At 44.6% G+C, this 16,466-nt stretch overlaps 1 protein-coding gene across 2 annotated transcripts in view; it reads right to left on the minus strand.

The window, feature by feature from the left end:
- Positions 1 to 16,466, minus strand: part of LOC138680862 (phospholipid scramblase 1-like) — a 165,039-nt gene that overhangs the window by 56,938 nt on the left and 91,635 nt on the right. The window lies entirely within an intron of this gene.

A 16,466-nucleotide genomic window follows, 5' to 3' on the forward strand; every position in this document is an offset into this window, starting at 1 on the left:
TGAATATTAAACATGGAAGGGACGGGGATAGTGGGGATTCAAGTCAGGAATAGTGATGGAGGAGCACTAAAATGCTCAGGTGCTCATTGCTCGGGTCGAGCAAATTGGAATACTCGGGTAACATAGTAACATAGTAACATAGTTAGTAAGGCCGAAAAAAGACATTTGTCCATCCAGTTCAGCCTATATTCCATCATAATAAATACCCAGATCTACGTCCTTCTACAGAACCTAATAATACTCGGCCAGAACAATGAGCCCAATGTAAGTCTATGGGAGGCCCGATTGTTTTTACCGCAATCCCCCCTGGGGGTCCTTTTAAGGTCTGAAAATGATGGAAACACTGCTCAAATGACACAGGGACATCATGGGGATCGCCCCTGGATGCATTCCTGACTCCTAGTTCACATCTTTAATCATTTTTTTCCGAGATACATACCATTTTTCCCGGTTCCACAAAAAACACATGAAAACAAAACCAAAACGGGTCTTGCAGGGAAATATGTCAAGGTACATCTTTGTAGGTTAATGAAATGACCTTACAGGCACAGAAAAATATTTAGAATTGAGAGTCCTCAGTGGTTGATACCTTTTAATGGCTAACTGAAAAGATGGTAACAAATTGCAAGCTTTCGAGACTACACAGGTCTCTTCATCAGGCAAAGACTAAAACAAATTCTGAAGAATCACATATTTATGCACAACATACATCCTTACAGGCACAAATATTTAACTCCAGGCCGAAAATTTCCTCCCCCACTTAGGCTTAGTTCAGATGCAGCGTTTTTGAAGCGTTTTTCAACTTTAACATTGCTTTCAACCACTACAAATCCATTCACTGGGAAATGTCATTGCAATATTTAACACCCCTAGCTGGCCATGTGGTGTGTGACACAAAAGCAGACCCATCTTCTTTCATTTATGAAGGACTGACTCTTAAAGTCACAGAGCCTATTTTTACTGCTGCATCAGGCGGCATTAATCTTCTTAAAGGGCCATTATGAAACAGTGGGTCTCCTAAGCTGTTGTAGCCTATGCTGTGAGTGGATGGGCTGCCAAGAATTAAAAAGCACCACGATACTCCTGTCATAAGATGTCCAGGGGGGACTACTGAAAAAGTGTGGCATTGAATTCAAGGCCTGCCCTGCTACCAATTCATATGCACCCCATTAGGTCTTTGAACCCACATAGTGGATGGGCCCAGGAAAATCCACTTTCACAATATGCATTTTGTACTCCCGTACTCCTTTGTTTTACACATTGGCAGCAAGGCCAGCCCTGCTGCATAGTAATATGCACCCCAGTAGGCCTTGGAACCCACATACTGGATGGGTCCATAAAAATCCACTTCACAACATGCATTTTGTTCTCTATATTCCTTTGTTTTACACATTGGAAGCAAGGCCAGCCCTGCTGCCTAGTCAGTCATATGCACCCCACTAGGCCTTGGAACCCACATACTGGATGGGCCCATGAAAATCCACGTCACAATATGCATTTTGTGCACCATACTCTTTTGTTTTATACATTGGCAGGCAGGCGAGCACAGCTGCATAGTCATATGCACCCCATTAGGCCTTGGAACCCACATACTGGATGGGCCCATGAAAATCCCCTTCACAATATGCATTTTGTGCTCCATACTTCTTTGTTTTACACATTGGCAGCAAGGCAAACCTTGCTGCATAGTCATATGCACCCCATTAGGCCTTGGAACCCACATACTGGATGGGCCCAGGAATATCCACTTCACAATATTCATTTTGTACTCCCGTACTCCTTTGCTTTACACATATGAACCCACATACTGGATGGGCCCATGAAAATCCCCCCATGTTTTTTAATGGTATGATGGTTCCCTCTTTGCACAATTATTTACAGTAGTATTTGGCAATTTTATTTGCCATATTTTTAACACTAAGGCTCAGATATGGCTTTAAAGAAGGCTAATACTTGCAATACAAGGCAATTTTATAGCAAACTAAAAAATTCAAGGAATAGTATGATTGAATAGTTTGAGTGCGTACACCTTTGTATATGTTAACATTCAGAGGTTAATTAGTACATATAAGGATTAAATAAATATAGTGATTACGTATATATGAAGATTAACTGCATACAGTATACTTAGATCATTACCAAGAGGCTTTTCAACATCATCAGTCTGGAATATCAGAGAAGCAACACCAAGACAGAGAACCCCTGGGAGACTACCTACACTGCATGAGCGTCCCCAATTATGCATGTATCAGCACACTTTACATGTACAGGCACTCCAGTTTTTGCATCGGTCTTAGTTATGTCTCTCTGGTCTTATATAGTGATTTACACTATGTAGTAACTCTAGTTTCACCCACACCTTCAAGTGGCCACTTTTCAAGGTTGGATGAAACTGAGATATCATGGAGTCATGAGACGAGGGGCCATAAACCCCTAGAAAATAAAAGCCACAAGGATTTAGATCAAAACACCACAAGCATAGTTTCAGTAAACCTTAATGTTTTACAATGATAAGCAGCAAACATATAGAGGCTTAGAACTGTTTGTGAAGTGAATAAACAAACATTTATCAAGATTGTGTCATTATGAGCATTGTCTGTCACATCTGTAAATGTTTTACAAGAAATGCAGCTATGTGATTGTCTGAATGCATTGGGTATATACAGTATTTTAATCTTGGTTTCAAATCGCCATTTGTATATTTGCCATTTGTACATTTGAGGCAGCCAAATTACGGCTCTCAAGGAGAGAAAGTAATATAGTGGACAAAGGTTTAATTTTAATGAACTACTGAGCCAAAAAAACAGCATTGCTTTATCAAATTTATATGAAGTGTATTGTGTCTAATGTTAGCAGCCAGGCAACACAAAAAGGAGCTTTTCAAGTGAGCTCTTTAAGGTACACAAATGTTATGAAGTTTTTGTCAACAAGGATGTGGCTTCACCAATGTGGGGTACCTTTTTTAAAAATATACTAGTGCCATCACAGCCCCCTTTGCCCAAACTTCACCAGCCTTTAACAGTACAAAGCACGTTCACCCTGGTGATCTAGTGGCAGTTATTCAAAAGACATTGCAGGAGACAGAGATAAGAATTAGGCCCAGTGTAGTGTTGTGTGTCTCTGAGACTTGTAATGCAGTGCATGATCTGCCAAACAATTCCCCAATGGGGGTATCCTTTTTACAAATAGACTAATGCCATCACAGGCCCCTTCGCCAAACTTCAGAGGCCTATAACAGTACAAAGCACGTTCACCCTGGTGATATACTGGCAGGTACAGGACAGATTGCAGGAGACCGAGTTAAAAAGTAGGCCCAAAGTAATGTCATGCCCAATTCCCCAATGTGGGTTCCTTTTTTAAAAAAATAAAAGAGTGCCATCACAGCCCCTTTGCCCAAAATGCACCGTACAGAGCACGTTCACCCTGGTGATCTACTGGCAGGAACGGAACAGATTGCAGGAGACCGAGTTAAAAAGTAGGCCCAAAGTAATGTCATGCCCAATTCCCCAATGTGGGATCCTATTTTTAAAAAATAAAAGAGTGCCATCACAGCCCCTTTGCCCAAAATGCACCGTACAGAGCACGCTCACCCTTGTGATCTGCTGGCAGGAACAGGACAGATTGCAGGAGACTGAGTAAAAAAGTAGCCCCAAAGTAATGTCAAGCCCAATTCCCCAATGAGGGATCCTTTTTTTAAATAAAAGTGTGGCATCACAGCCCCCTTGGCCAAAATGCACAGTACAGAGCATGTTGAGCCTGGTGATCTACCGGCAGGAACAGGACAGATTGCAGGAGACAGAGTTAAGAATTAGGCCCAATGTAGTGGTGTGTCTCTGATACTTGTAATGCAGTGCATGATCTGCCAAACAATTCCCCAATGGGGTTACCTTTTCTAAAAATAGCCTATTTCCTTTGCAGGACCATTGCCCAAAATTCACCGGCCTATAACAGTACAAAGCACGTTCACCCTGGTGATATAGTGGCAGTTAAAGGACACATTGCAGGAGATAGAGTTAAGAATTAGGCCTAAAGTAGTGGTGTGTGTCTCTTAAACTTGTAATGGAGTGCATGATCTGCTAAACAATTCCCCAATGGGGTTACCTTTTTTAAAAATAGACTATTTCCATCGCAGGCCCCTTGCCCAAAATTCACCAGCCTATAACAGTACTGAGCACGTTCACCCTGGTCATCTATTGGCAGTTAAAGGACACATTGCAGGATACAGACTTAAGAAGTAGGCCCAATGTAATGTAATGCCCAATTCCCCAATGTGGAGTCCTGTGTTTACAAAATAAAATAGTGCCTTCACAGCCCCCATGCCCAAAAATCACTGGCCTATAACAGTACAGAGCGCGTTCACCCTGGTCATCTAGTAGTTCTGGATGATGAGGATGAGGATAAGGAGGAGGATAACAACAAACAGACCAAATGTGGAAGCGTATACCCATGTGTGATTGTGAAGAGGTGCATGAGAATACACCTCCCCAAAAGAGAGAATGTATTTGAGGCTATGTTTCACTGTTTTCACTTGGTGGTGTACAGAAGTCTTTCCCAATCCAGGCCTTGTTCATTTTAATAAGAGTCAGCCTGTCAGCATTTTCATTTGACAGGCGGATGCACTTATCTGTTATAATTCCACCAGCGGCACTAAAAACTCTCTCTGACAGAACGCTAGCAGAAAGGCAGGCCAGGAACTCCAAGGCATAGAGAACCAGTTCATGCCACGTGTCCAGCTTGGATACCCAATAATTAAAAGGCACAGAGGAATCACAGTGGACGTTTGTACAATCTGCAAGGTACTCCCTCACCATCTTCCCAAACATTGCACTTCTTGTGACAGCACCGGCAAGCTCTGTGCCGCCACGATGGGACGGTCTGAGAAAACTGTCCCAGAACTTGGCCATTGTTCCCCTGCCTGAGCAGGATTGTGCTTCTGTCTCTCTCGCTTGGAGTCCTTGGTTGTACAACAAACTCTGATGTCTGCTGCTAATGTTCTCACATGGGAATTTTCTAAGTAATTCTGCTACAAGGGCCCTGTGGTACTGCAAAATGTTAGTACACCTCTCTGCCTCAGGCAGAAGAGATTGAAAGTTCTCGTTTTAGCGTGGGTCTAGAAGTGTCCCCAACCAGTAATGAGTGTCACCCAAAATTTTGATAAGCTGAGGGTCACGTGAAATGCAGCGCAACATAAAGTTAGCAATGCGTGCCAGACTGCTAACAGGCAAGACTTCTGTGTCCTCACCAACAGGACGACTGACCATGCTGTCCTCCTCATCCTCCTTCTCCCTGTCCTCAGGCCATCCCCGCTGAACAGAAGCTAATACAGAAGTGTTTGAAGTACCATCTATAGCACATGAAAGTAGCTCCTGTTCTTCCTCCTCCTCCTCCGCCTCATTGCCTAACAATCCACGTTGAGAAGACATGAGGCTGGGCTGAGTGTAATTCCCCTGTATATTTCCTTGTTCCATGTCCTCGTGCTCTGCCTGCAATACATCCTGTTTGATTGTGAGCAGAGAGGTTTTCAGAATGCTGAGAAGCAGGATGGTGACTCTAATTATGGCTTCATCGCCGCTCACTATCTTGGTGCAGTCCTCAAAGTTTTGGAGGATGTTACATATGTCTGAAAGATGGCGTACTTTCACTAGCAGATCTGGCAGCTCAGGGTAGCTTTTCAGAAAATCTTGAACCACGAGGTTAAGCACATGGGCCAAGCAAGGTACGTGTGTGAGCTCACCTTGCCTCAGAGCCGCCATCAGGTTACGGCCATTGTCACATATCACCATGCCTGAATGTAGGTTCAGCGGTGTCATCCAAACATCTGACTGCTCTTTCAGCGCTGTCCACAACTCTTCTGCATTGTGCGGTTTGTCACCTATGCAGATTAACTTCAGCACAGCCTGTTGCCGCTTGGCTAAGGCAGTGCTACAGTGCTTCCAACTTCTGACTGATGTGTTGATTTCAGACATGGAGGATGAAGAAGAAGAGGAGAAGGATGTGGTGCAGAAGCTGTAGACTGTGGGGGCAACCCTGATTGACTTAGGGCCAGCAATCCTCAGCGTGGGGAGGATGTGTTTCATCCCAAGGTCCGACTGTGTCCCGACTTCCACTATGTTAACCCAGTGTGCCATCATTGAGATGAACTGTCCCTGCCCACAAGCATTTGTCCACGTGTCCGTGGTTAGGTGGACTTTCCCTGTAACAGCATTGTTGAGAGCACTGGTAATGTTGTGGGTCACATGCTGGTGTAATGCTGGTACAGCACACCGGGAGAAATAGTGGCGACTGGGGACCGAGTACCTTGGGATGGCAACTGCCATCAGGTTGCGGAAAGCTTCTGTCTCAACAAGCCTAAAAGGCAGCATTTCTAGCACAAGCAGAAGATAAATATTAGAATTGAGGACTGTGGCCTGTGGGGCGTTGGCTGGGTATTTCCACTTGCATTCCAAAGACTGGGTTTTAGACAACTGAATGCTGTGCTGGGACAAGGACGTGGACGGGCTTGCTGATGGTGCTGTTTGACTGTGGGCCACAACAGGTGCAGGGCTAGAGGCATCTTCACATGCATAGTGTACTGGGAATTGTCTTCTACACAAAACAGTGGAAGAAGCAGTGGTGTGACTAGAAGGCAGTGGTCCTGGAGCCTGGGGTTCGGCCCACAAAGTCGTGTGCTTTGTTTGCATGTGCCTGATCATGCTGGTGGTGGTCAGGCTGGTTGTTTTGCTACCCCTGCTGATGCGGGCATGGCAGGTGCTGCAAATGGCCTGTTTGGGGTTATCGGCTGAGTCTTTAAAAAATAACCAGACTCGGGAAGATCTAACAGTTCGAATGGCAACTTCACTCATGTTGGTGTTACGGGGAAGGGATGCACGCCTTCTGTCTGTGGCCACCACACTGCTTTCTCCTGCCTGTTTGTGGTATATGCGTCCTTCCCCATTTGTGCTGCTGTCCTCGCTATGCATGTCCTCCTGCCAAGTTGGGTCAGTCACTATGTCATCCACCATCTCGTCTTCCACATCCACACCCTGCTCCTCCTCCTGACTTTCTGGCAATTGTGTCTCATAATCGTCCACCTCTTGTGACAGTTTCCCACCATCACCTTCGTGTGACCGGAGCTGGTGAAAGCTTTGAGCAGCTCTACATGCGATCTCATCTTTCCCTACTTCAAGTGGACCGGCAGAGATTTCTGAATCTGGAAATGGAAAACTGAACCGCTCTTCAAAGTGTCCAAGTGTGGGATCAGTTGTCTCAGAGCACTCGGCATGGTGGGAGGAAGGAGGATCAGGGTGAGGAATATCCTGGCCACACTCACGGCTACTTAGACTTGACCGTGTGGAAGACAAGGTGGTGGTGGTGGCTAAGTGACTAGAAGCATTACCTGCTATCCAACAACCATTTCACACTGCTCTGGCTTCAATAGTGGTGTGCTGCGGTCCCCTAAAAACTGGGACAGGAAGGTCGAGCGAGAAGATGTGGGTCTTTTTTGTTGCCCACTTTCACCTTGGCCACGGCCTCATCCTCTAGATGCACCATCAGCATCATGTCCACTTCCCCATCCCTTGTCCCTTGCCTTGCCCATTTTAAATGGCCTACTGCACTATTTCAAATAATAATAATAATATTATAATATCTGATCAGTATGCCTGCAAATCTACGATTTTCCAAACCCAAACACCAGGCTGGCCTCAGCCTGACCTAACAGACTGTATTCAATTTTTGGGATTTTTTTTGTGAAGTTAATTTATGCTAAATAGTGCTGTATAGAATTTGAATATCAGACAGCCAAAAAATAAGTACACTGACCTACAATGACCAAACTTGGAGCACGCTGATATATGACGGCTGTAACTGAAATACCACAGTGGCAAATATGTGGCCTTTTTTTTTTTTGCTTGATAGGCCAAATAGTGCTGTATAGAATTTGAGTATAAGACAGCCAAAAAATAAGTACACCAGCCTACAATGCCAAAACTTGGAGCAGAAATATATGAGGGTTCTCACAGAAATACCACACTGGCAAATCTGTGGCCTTTCAATTTTTTTATGCTAAATAGTGCTGCATAGAATTTGAGTATAAGACAGCCAAAAAATAAGTACACCGGCCTACAATGCCCAAAGTTGGAGCACGCAAATATATGAGGCCTTTTTCAGTGAATTTAAAACACAAAAAAAAAGTGTAGCACACACAACTATGCTACGTATGCCTAACAAACTATGATTTTTCAACAGGCCTCAGTCTGACAGAACAACAGACTATATTTTTTTTTTCGTGGGGGGGGTGAAATTTTGGAAAAAAAAAAATTGGTATATAGTAAATAAGCTGCAGCAGCAGGTAGTTATGGAGCTTTGGGAAGGATGCAGTCGGAGCAATGGACGCACATACAGTGCCTGCAGCCCTTGCACTGATGTGGATATTCTGTGCCCTGCCTACCAAGCGCTGCAATATCGGGACCCACGAATTAGCCCTAAAAAGGACTGTTGGCTTCTCAGGAGTTGTGGATGTAAGAGTTGCAGACCTACACTCTCTTAAAACCATGATTCTGACCCTATCTCGGCAGCAGCTCTCCCTACTCTCACTGAAGCAGGAACAGAATGCGGCGAGCAGGGCGGCGCCAGGTCTCTTATACTCAGGATGATGCTTTATGGCCAAGCCAATCACTGCACGACCACAACAAAGATGGCTGCGGTGTTTCATGGCCTGGCAGACAATTCCTGCACCGTGATTGGGTCTCTAACGTCCACCAAAAACGCTGGGTGGAGACACCAGTTACTGCCAAATAATCCTGGAAATGCTTGCTGCTTGTCGAGTACACCGAGCATAGTGACACTCGGGCGAAACGAGCAGCGGCGAACACGTTCGCTCATCACTAGTTAGGAGACCCTGGCCAGTTCATGCATAGTGGCATGTAGAGTGAAAATGATGACAAAAACACTTGTCATGACAACCAACTGTTGCAGCGGGGTGATGTGGAAGTGAACCAACAGGGGCGGCAGTTATGCTGGTAAACATAGAACGTTTAGCAAGGAATGAAGAACCCTAGGCATTAAAGGCCACTTTTAAATTTGTTGCATACTATAAAATGCCAAATGATAGCCTTGGATTGTCCTATACCAAATGATCAGCAATGTTTGTAACATAGGATGTAGCCTGTGTTATACATGTTATTGATCATTAGGTCTAGAACATTTTACATACATACATATGTAGATGAGGGATGAGTGAACAAGCTTGGTGATATTTGAATATCACTCAAGTATCTGGGTGCTCAGATGAGCTCAGCACTTGAAGAACTTTGGCTGGTGCTCAGATCTGAAGCTAAAATCCTCACCCTGCATGTTTGGCACCTGTTACACAGCCAATAACATACAGGGATTGCCTGACAGTAACTGTAATGCCGTAGCCTTCTAGATAGTGGCATTACTGTGCTTGGTGGGCCGCAATACCTGATCACGGGATATAAAAGGAATGGTGCCGCCGTGGTCGGATCACTAACACTATTGCACATCTCAGGGACAGTTCTGATTGAAGGGAGAGAACAGTGATCCAGGCCTGCGTCTGCACAGTTTAGCTAATCAGAGTTGTTTAGTGCTGATACTGGTGCTGATGCTGAGCCATCATACTAACAGTTCTTCTAATTGCTAATCTTGTGCTTTGTTGTTTGTAACAGATTCATTCTATACTTACCCTAGGGATAGTTGCAGGAGCAGGGAGAGTAGCAGAGTGTTAGCACCATGCCGGATCCCTGCTCTGACAGGCAGGGTCTTCGGCATGTCACTTCACTCACCCGCGCTGCGGTCGGTTTCTTTCTTCCCCATGCTTTGCATTCGTCCAGCAGAGCTTCCAGCTGGGCTCCCAGCCATGTCCTTAGGGCATGCGCGCTCTCCCGCCCTCTTAACAGGGCCAGTGCGTGCACTCGCCATTTCCTCTCCAGCCAATGGCTGTGGGGCATTATGTATATACACTGCTCAAAAAAATAAAGGGAACACTTAAACAACAGAATATAACTCCAAGTAAATCAAACTTTTGTGAAATCAAACTGTTCACTTAGGAAGCAACACTGTTTGACAATGAACTTCACATGCTGTTGTGCAAATGGAATAGACAACAGATGGAAATTATTGGCAATTATCAAGACACACTCAATAAAGGAGTCATTCTGCAGATAGGGACCACAGATCACATCTCAGTACCAAAGCTTTCTGGCTGATGTTTTGGTCACTTTTGAATGTTGGTTGTGCTTTCACACTCATGGTAGCATGAGACGGACACTAAAACCTACACAAGTGGCTCAGTTAGTGCAGCTCATCCAGGATGGCAAATCAATGCGAGCTGTGGCAAGAAGGTTTGCCATGTCTGTCAGCGTAGTGTCCAGAGGCTTGAGGCGCTACCAGGAGACAGGCCAGTACACCAGGAGATGTGGAGAGGGCAGCTGGAGGGCAACAACCGAGCATCAGGACCGCTACCTCAGCCTTTGTGCAAGGAGGAACAGGAGGAGCACTGCAAGAGCCCTGCAAAATGACCTCCAACAGGCCACAAATGTGCATGTGTCTGCACAAATGGTTAGAAACCAACTCCATGAGGATGGTCTGAGTACTTGACGTCCACAGATGGGGGTTTTGCTTACAGCCCAACACCGTGCAGGACGATTGGCATTTGCCACAGAACACCAGGATTGGCAAATTCGCCACTGGCACCCTGTGCTCTTCACAGATGAAAACAGGTTCACACTAAGCACATGTGACAGATGTGAGCTGCAGTAGAGAGCAATCTGCTGCCTGCAACATCCTTCAGCATGACTGGATTGGCAGTGGGTCAGGAATTGTGTGGGGTGGCACCTCGCCAGAGGTAGCCTGACTGCCTTTAGGTACCGAGATGAGATCCTCAGACCCCTTGTGAGATCATATTCTGGTACGGTTGGCTCTGGGTTCCTCCTAATGCAGGACAATGCCAGACCTCACGTGGCTGGATTGTGTCAACAGTTCCTGCAAGATGAAGGCATTGAAGCTATGGACTGGCCCACCCGTTCCCCAGATCTGAATCCAATTGAACACATCTGGGACATCATGTCTCTCACCATCCACCAATGCTGCACCACAGACTGTCCAGGAGTTGGCAGATGCTTTAGTGCTTTAGTCTAGGTCTGGGAGGAGATACCTCAGGATCATCAGGAGCATGCCCTGGCATTGTAGGGAGGTCAGACAGGCATATGGAGGCAACATACACACACAACTGAACATAATTTCCTTGTCTTGAGGCATTTCGACTGAAGTTGGATCAGAATGTAATTTGATTTTCCACTTTGATTTTGAGTATCATCCCAAATCCAGACCTCCATGGGATATTCATTATGTTTTATTGTTCTCAACACATTCCACCATGTAATGAATAAAGATTTGCAACTGCAATATTTAAATCTGTGATATCTAGGATGTGGTATTTTAGTGTTCCCTTTATTTTTTTGAGCAGTGTATGTATTGCTTCCTCCTCACTGGGGAGGTGCCTTAGCAACCTTCCTGTTTTGCAGTCTAAGTTGCGAAAGGTTGTGTACCAGTTCCTGCTGCACTCTGGTGTAGATCCTTTCAGCTGCACTCTGGTACAGATCCTGCCTGCTGCACCCTGGAGCAGATCCTGTCAGCTGCAATCTGGGGCAGATCCTGTCAGCTGCACTCTGGTGCTGATCCGGTCAGCTGCACTCTGGTGCAGATCCTGTCAGCTGCACTCTGGTGCAGATTCTGCCTGCTGCACTCTAGTGCAGATCCTGCCAACTGCACTGGTACGAACTCTACCTTCTGCACTCTGATTCAAACTCTTCCTGCTTCACTCTGATACCATCTCTGCCTGCTGCACCATCCAGTCTGTCCCACTGTGTCCAGCTGTTGCCCCTCCATTGGTCTGTCCTGGAGTGGCACCTGGCGTTCATTGAGAGCCAAGCCGAACCTAACCATCAGAGGTTCTAGTGAACAATTCGGTGCTCACTTAGTCATGCCCCTCTAGGCTTTCCGTGGTCCATAGCACAGTGGTTCCACCAACCATGTCTGTGACACAGAGTACAGCCTCTTGGCAGGGCTTAGGGCTTTGCTGTCTGTTGCTAAATGTATAGCTGCTGCACGTGACCACATTCTTTTTTGGGGGTGAAATAATTGACTGTATTGTCACCCATAGAGTATTATGTGGTGGTGAGTTCTCCTTCAATGGAAGTCTTCAAACAGAGGCTGGACAGACATCTGTCTGAGATGATTTAGTGAATCCTGCTTTGAGCAGGGGGTTGAACCAGATGACCCAGGAGGTCCCTTCCAACTCTATCACTCTATGATTCTATGTGCTTTGCGTTACATTTCGGTGGTATGCAAGCCTTAAAAAAAAAAACAGTTCAAAATTGTTTTCTAGAGTAAATTAGTAATCCTTACAGTGTAACGTGATTAGTGGGCAACAAGCATAGCACAATCACGCAAGACTCCCGAGGCAGCGACTGGAGGTCTATCGGAGCCAGACCAAACTGGCACGACAGCAGAACCAGCCACTTTCCCAAAAGAAGCAGGGCAAAATGCGCGCGTCGGGGCACGAGGTTTTCTATATCTCACAAGCAGTACTATTTGGATCCTAGCGATAATTTGGTAAATTAAATTTTCTATTTTTTTGGATATTTATTATACTGTATTATCCTTGATGGAATTTATATTTAGAAAATTTGGTATGAGGAGACATATGTATTGGTCTCATGGTAGGTTCAAGATATATTTATTGTTGTAGCCTTACTTCTAAATCCTTTTGGCAAAGATATGCATAGAAGTTGGTATCTGTAGTTCTCGGTAAATTTTTATAGCATCTCTGCATAAGCTTAAAAAAAAGAAAAAAAAATTCATAGTAATCTGAAAAAATAATAGCGCCATTGGATTTTTAGGTGCTCTATTATATATATATTTTTACAATTTCTGTATACAGTGGGGCAAAAAAGTATTTAGTCAGTCAGCAATAGTGCAAGTTCCACCACTTAAAAAGATGAGAGGCATCTGTAATTTACATCATATGTAGACCTCAACTATGGGAGACAAACTGAGAAAAAAAAAATCCAGAAAATCACATTGTCTGTTTTTTTAACATTTTATTTGCATATTATGGTGGAAAATAAGTATTTAGTCAGAAACAAAATTTCATCTCAATACTTTGTAATATATCCTTTGTTGGCAATGACAGAGGTCAAACGTTTTCTGTAAGTCTTCACAAGGTTGCCACACACTGTTGTTGGTATGTTGGCCCATTCCTCCATGCAGATCTCCTCTAGAGCAGTGATGTTTTTGGCTTTTCGCTTGGCAACACCGACTTTCAACTCCCTCCAAAAGTTTTCTATAGGGTTGAGATCTGGAGACTGGCTAGGCCACTCCAGGACCTTGAAATGCTTCTTACGAAGCCACTCCTTCGTTGCCCTGGCGGTGTGCTTTGGATCATTGTCATGTTGAAAGACTCAGCCACGTTTCATCTTCAATGCCCTTGCTGATGGAAGGAGGTTTGCACTCAAAATCTCACGATACATGGCCCCATTCATTCTTTCATGTACCCGGATCAGTCGTCCTGGCCCCTTTGCAGAGAAACAGCCCCAAAGCATGATGTTTCCACCACCATGCTTTACAGTAGGTATGGTGATTGATGGATGCAACTCAGTATTCTTTTTCCTACAAACACGAAAAGTTGTGTTTCTACCAAACAGTTCCAGTTTGGTTTCATCAGACCATAGGACATTCTCCCAAAACTCCTCTGGATCATCCAAATGCTCTCTAGCAAACTTCAGACGGGCCCGGACATGTACTGGCTTAAGCAGTGGGACACGTCTGGCACTGCAGGATCTGAGTCCATTGTGGCGTAGTGTGTTACTTATGGTAGGCCTTGTTACATTGGTCCCAGCTCTCTGCAGTTCATTCACTAGGTCGCCCCGCGTGGTTCTGGGATTTTTGCTCACCGTTCTTGTGATCATTCTGACCCCACGGGGTGGGATTTTGCGTGGAGCCCCAGATCGAGGGAGATTATCAGTGGTTTTGTATGTCTTCCAATTTCTAATTATTGCTCCCACTGTTGATTTCTTCACTCCAAGCTGGTTGGCTATTGCAGATTCAGTCTTCCCAGCCTGGTGCAGGGCTACAATTTTGTTTCTGGTGTCCTTTGACAGCTCTTTGGTCTTCACCATAGTGGAGTTTGGAGTCAGACTGTTTGAGGGTGTACACAGGTGTCTTTTTATACTGATAACAAGTTTAAACAGGTGCCATTACTACAGGTAATGAGTGGAGGAAAGAGGAGACTCTTAAAGAAGAAGTTACAGGTCTGTGAGAGCCAGAAATCTTGATTGTTTGTTTCTGACCAAATACTTATTTTCCACCATAATATGCAAAAAAAATGATAAAAAAACAGACAATGTGATTTTCTGGATTTTTTTTCTCAGTTTGTCTCCCATAGTTGAGGTCTACCTATGATGTAAATTACAGACGTCTCTCATCTTTTTAAGTGGTGGAACTTGCACTATTGCTGACTGACTAAATACTTTTTTGCCCCACTGTACATATTCCACAGCACTAGGCACTTTATTGTTTGTTTTTTTTTGATTCTTGACTTATTTCAGATTATTTATGAGTCATTGATTAAGTATTTTTTTCAGATGGATGCAAATAATAAGTAATGTGATGGATAGTATATAGAGTAACCTCTGTTTTTCCAGTACCTTTGTCTCTGAATTTTAATATAGTACTGGTTTTGAATGAATTAATAAAAATGTGTATTTAAAATGAATTTTTTGTCACTTCAATTTATATTTTTTGTCTTCAGTAGATAATATCTTAGGAGGTATACAAAAAATACAGTAACTTCCAAAATATTAGAATGAGACCTATCAGATGTTGCCTTCAAGGGTGTATGGATGACTGGATGACCATCCTTATAATTATTTTCTGGCTTTGCACAAGTGTATAAAACCTGTGCTTGTCAAAATGAAAATAGCATTAGTGATGAGCAAGTATACTCATTGCTTGGGTTTTCCCGAGCACGCTCGGGTGACCTCCGAGTATTTGTTATTTCTCGGAGATATAGTTTTCATTGCCTCAGTTGCATGATTTACGGCTTCCAGATAAGCTGAATACATGTGGGAATTCCCTAACAAACAGGTATTCCTCACATATATTCAGCATATCAGGAAGCAGTAAATCATGCAACTGAGGCGATGAAAACTATATGTCACGCCGTTTACGACGATAAAGGGCAGGACGGCGTACTCGAACCCGCACCTTTCATTGCCACTATAAGGGGTCCTGGCTTTCCCTTATCTCAGGGGTACCTATGAAAGTTAGGAGGCCCGAGCCGCCAGCGTATCCCTGTCTTCTGTACAGGCCCTATCAGTGACCCCCCTCTCCCTCCAAGGGAGGTGGACTGCACCAGTGTAAAAATATCACAAAAAAACAGGTAAACAGACAAGGTAAAGAAAAACCACACTTAGCTTAATGCTGCAAGGCACAGCACAGCAGCAAGAAACACCACATACAATGGACACAGCTGTAGAACAACAGTTCCCAGCTAGCTCCTACTCCTGGCTTGGTCGCTGAAGAATGAACTAACACCGACAGTCAGCTGATGACCCAGGTGACCTCTTAAAGGATGGAGGGAGTGGTCAACACAAACATCAGCTGAGCCAGCAGCAATGCAATAACATCAGCGCCCACCGGGGGAAAAAACTGCATTAACCCCTGATGACCAGAAAGGAAAAAAGGTCTTAAACTGAGGCAACCAGATCTGCCACAAATCCAAAACTGGATCGTGACAATACCTGTTATGAACAGGTGATTCAGAACCACAATGGATCTGGTGGTTACGAGCACAGAAAATGACCTGATAGTTGCTAATCACATAGGACGAGCTCTGAGACGTGGGAACTCTGCTGACCGCAATCCCTAATCCTATCACACCACACTAGAGGTAGCCGTGGATTGCTCCTAACGCTCCCTATGCAACTCGGCACAGCCTGAGAAACTAGCTAGCCCTAAAGATAGAAAAATAAGCCTACCTTGCCTCAGAGAAATTCCCCAAAGGAAAAGGCAGCCCCCCACATATAATGACTGTGAGCAAAGATGAAAACACAAACACAGAGATGAAATAGATTTTAGCAAAGTGAGGCCCGACTTACTAAATAGACCGAGGACAGGAAAGATAGCTTTGCGGTCAGCACAAATACCTACAAACAACTACGCAGAGGGCGCAAAAAGACCCTCCGCACCGACTAACGGTACGGAGGTGCTTCCTCTGCGTCCCAGAGCTTCCAGCCAGCAAGACAAAGCAATATAGCAAGCTGGACAGAAAAAATAGCAAACAAAAATAACACAAGCAGAACTTAGCTTATGCAGGGCAGACAGGCCACAAGAACGATCCAGGAGAAAGCAAGGCCAATACTGGAACATTGACTGGAGGCCAGGAACAAAGAACTAGGTGGAGTTAA

Source organism: Ranitomeya imitator, chromosome 5, assembly GCF_032444005.1.
Source record: "Ranitomeya imitator isolate aRanImi1 chromosome 5, aRanImi1.pri, whole genome shotgun sequence".
Lineage (NCBI taxonomy): Eukaryota > Metazoa > Chordata > Amphibia > Anura > Dendrobatidae > Ranitomeya > Ranitomeya imitator.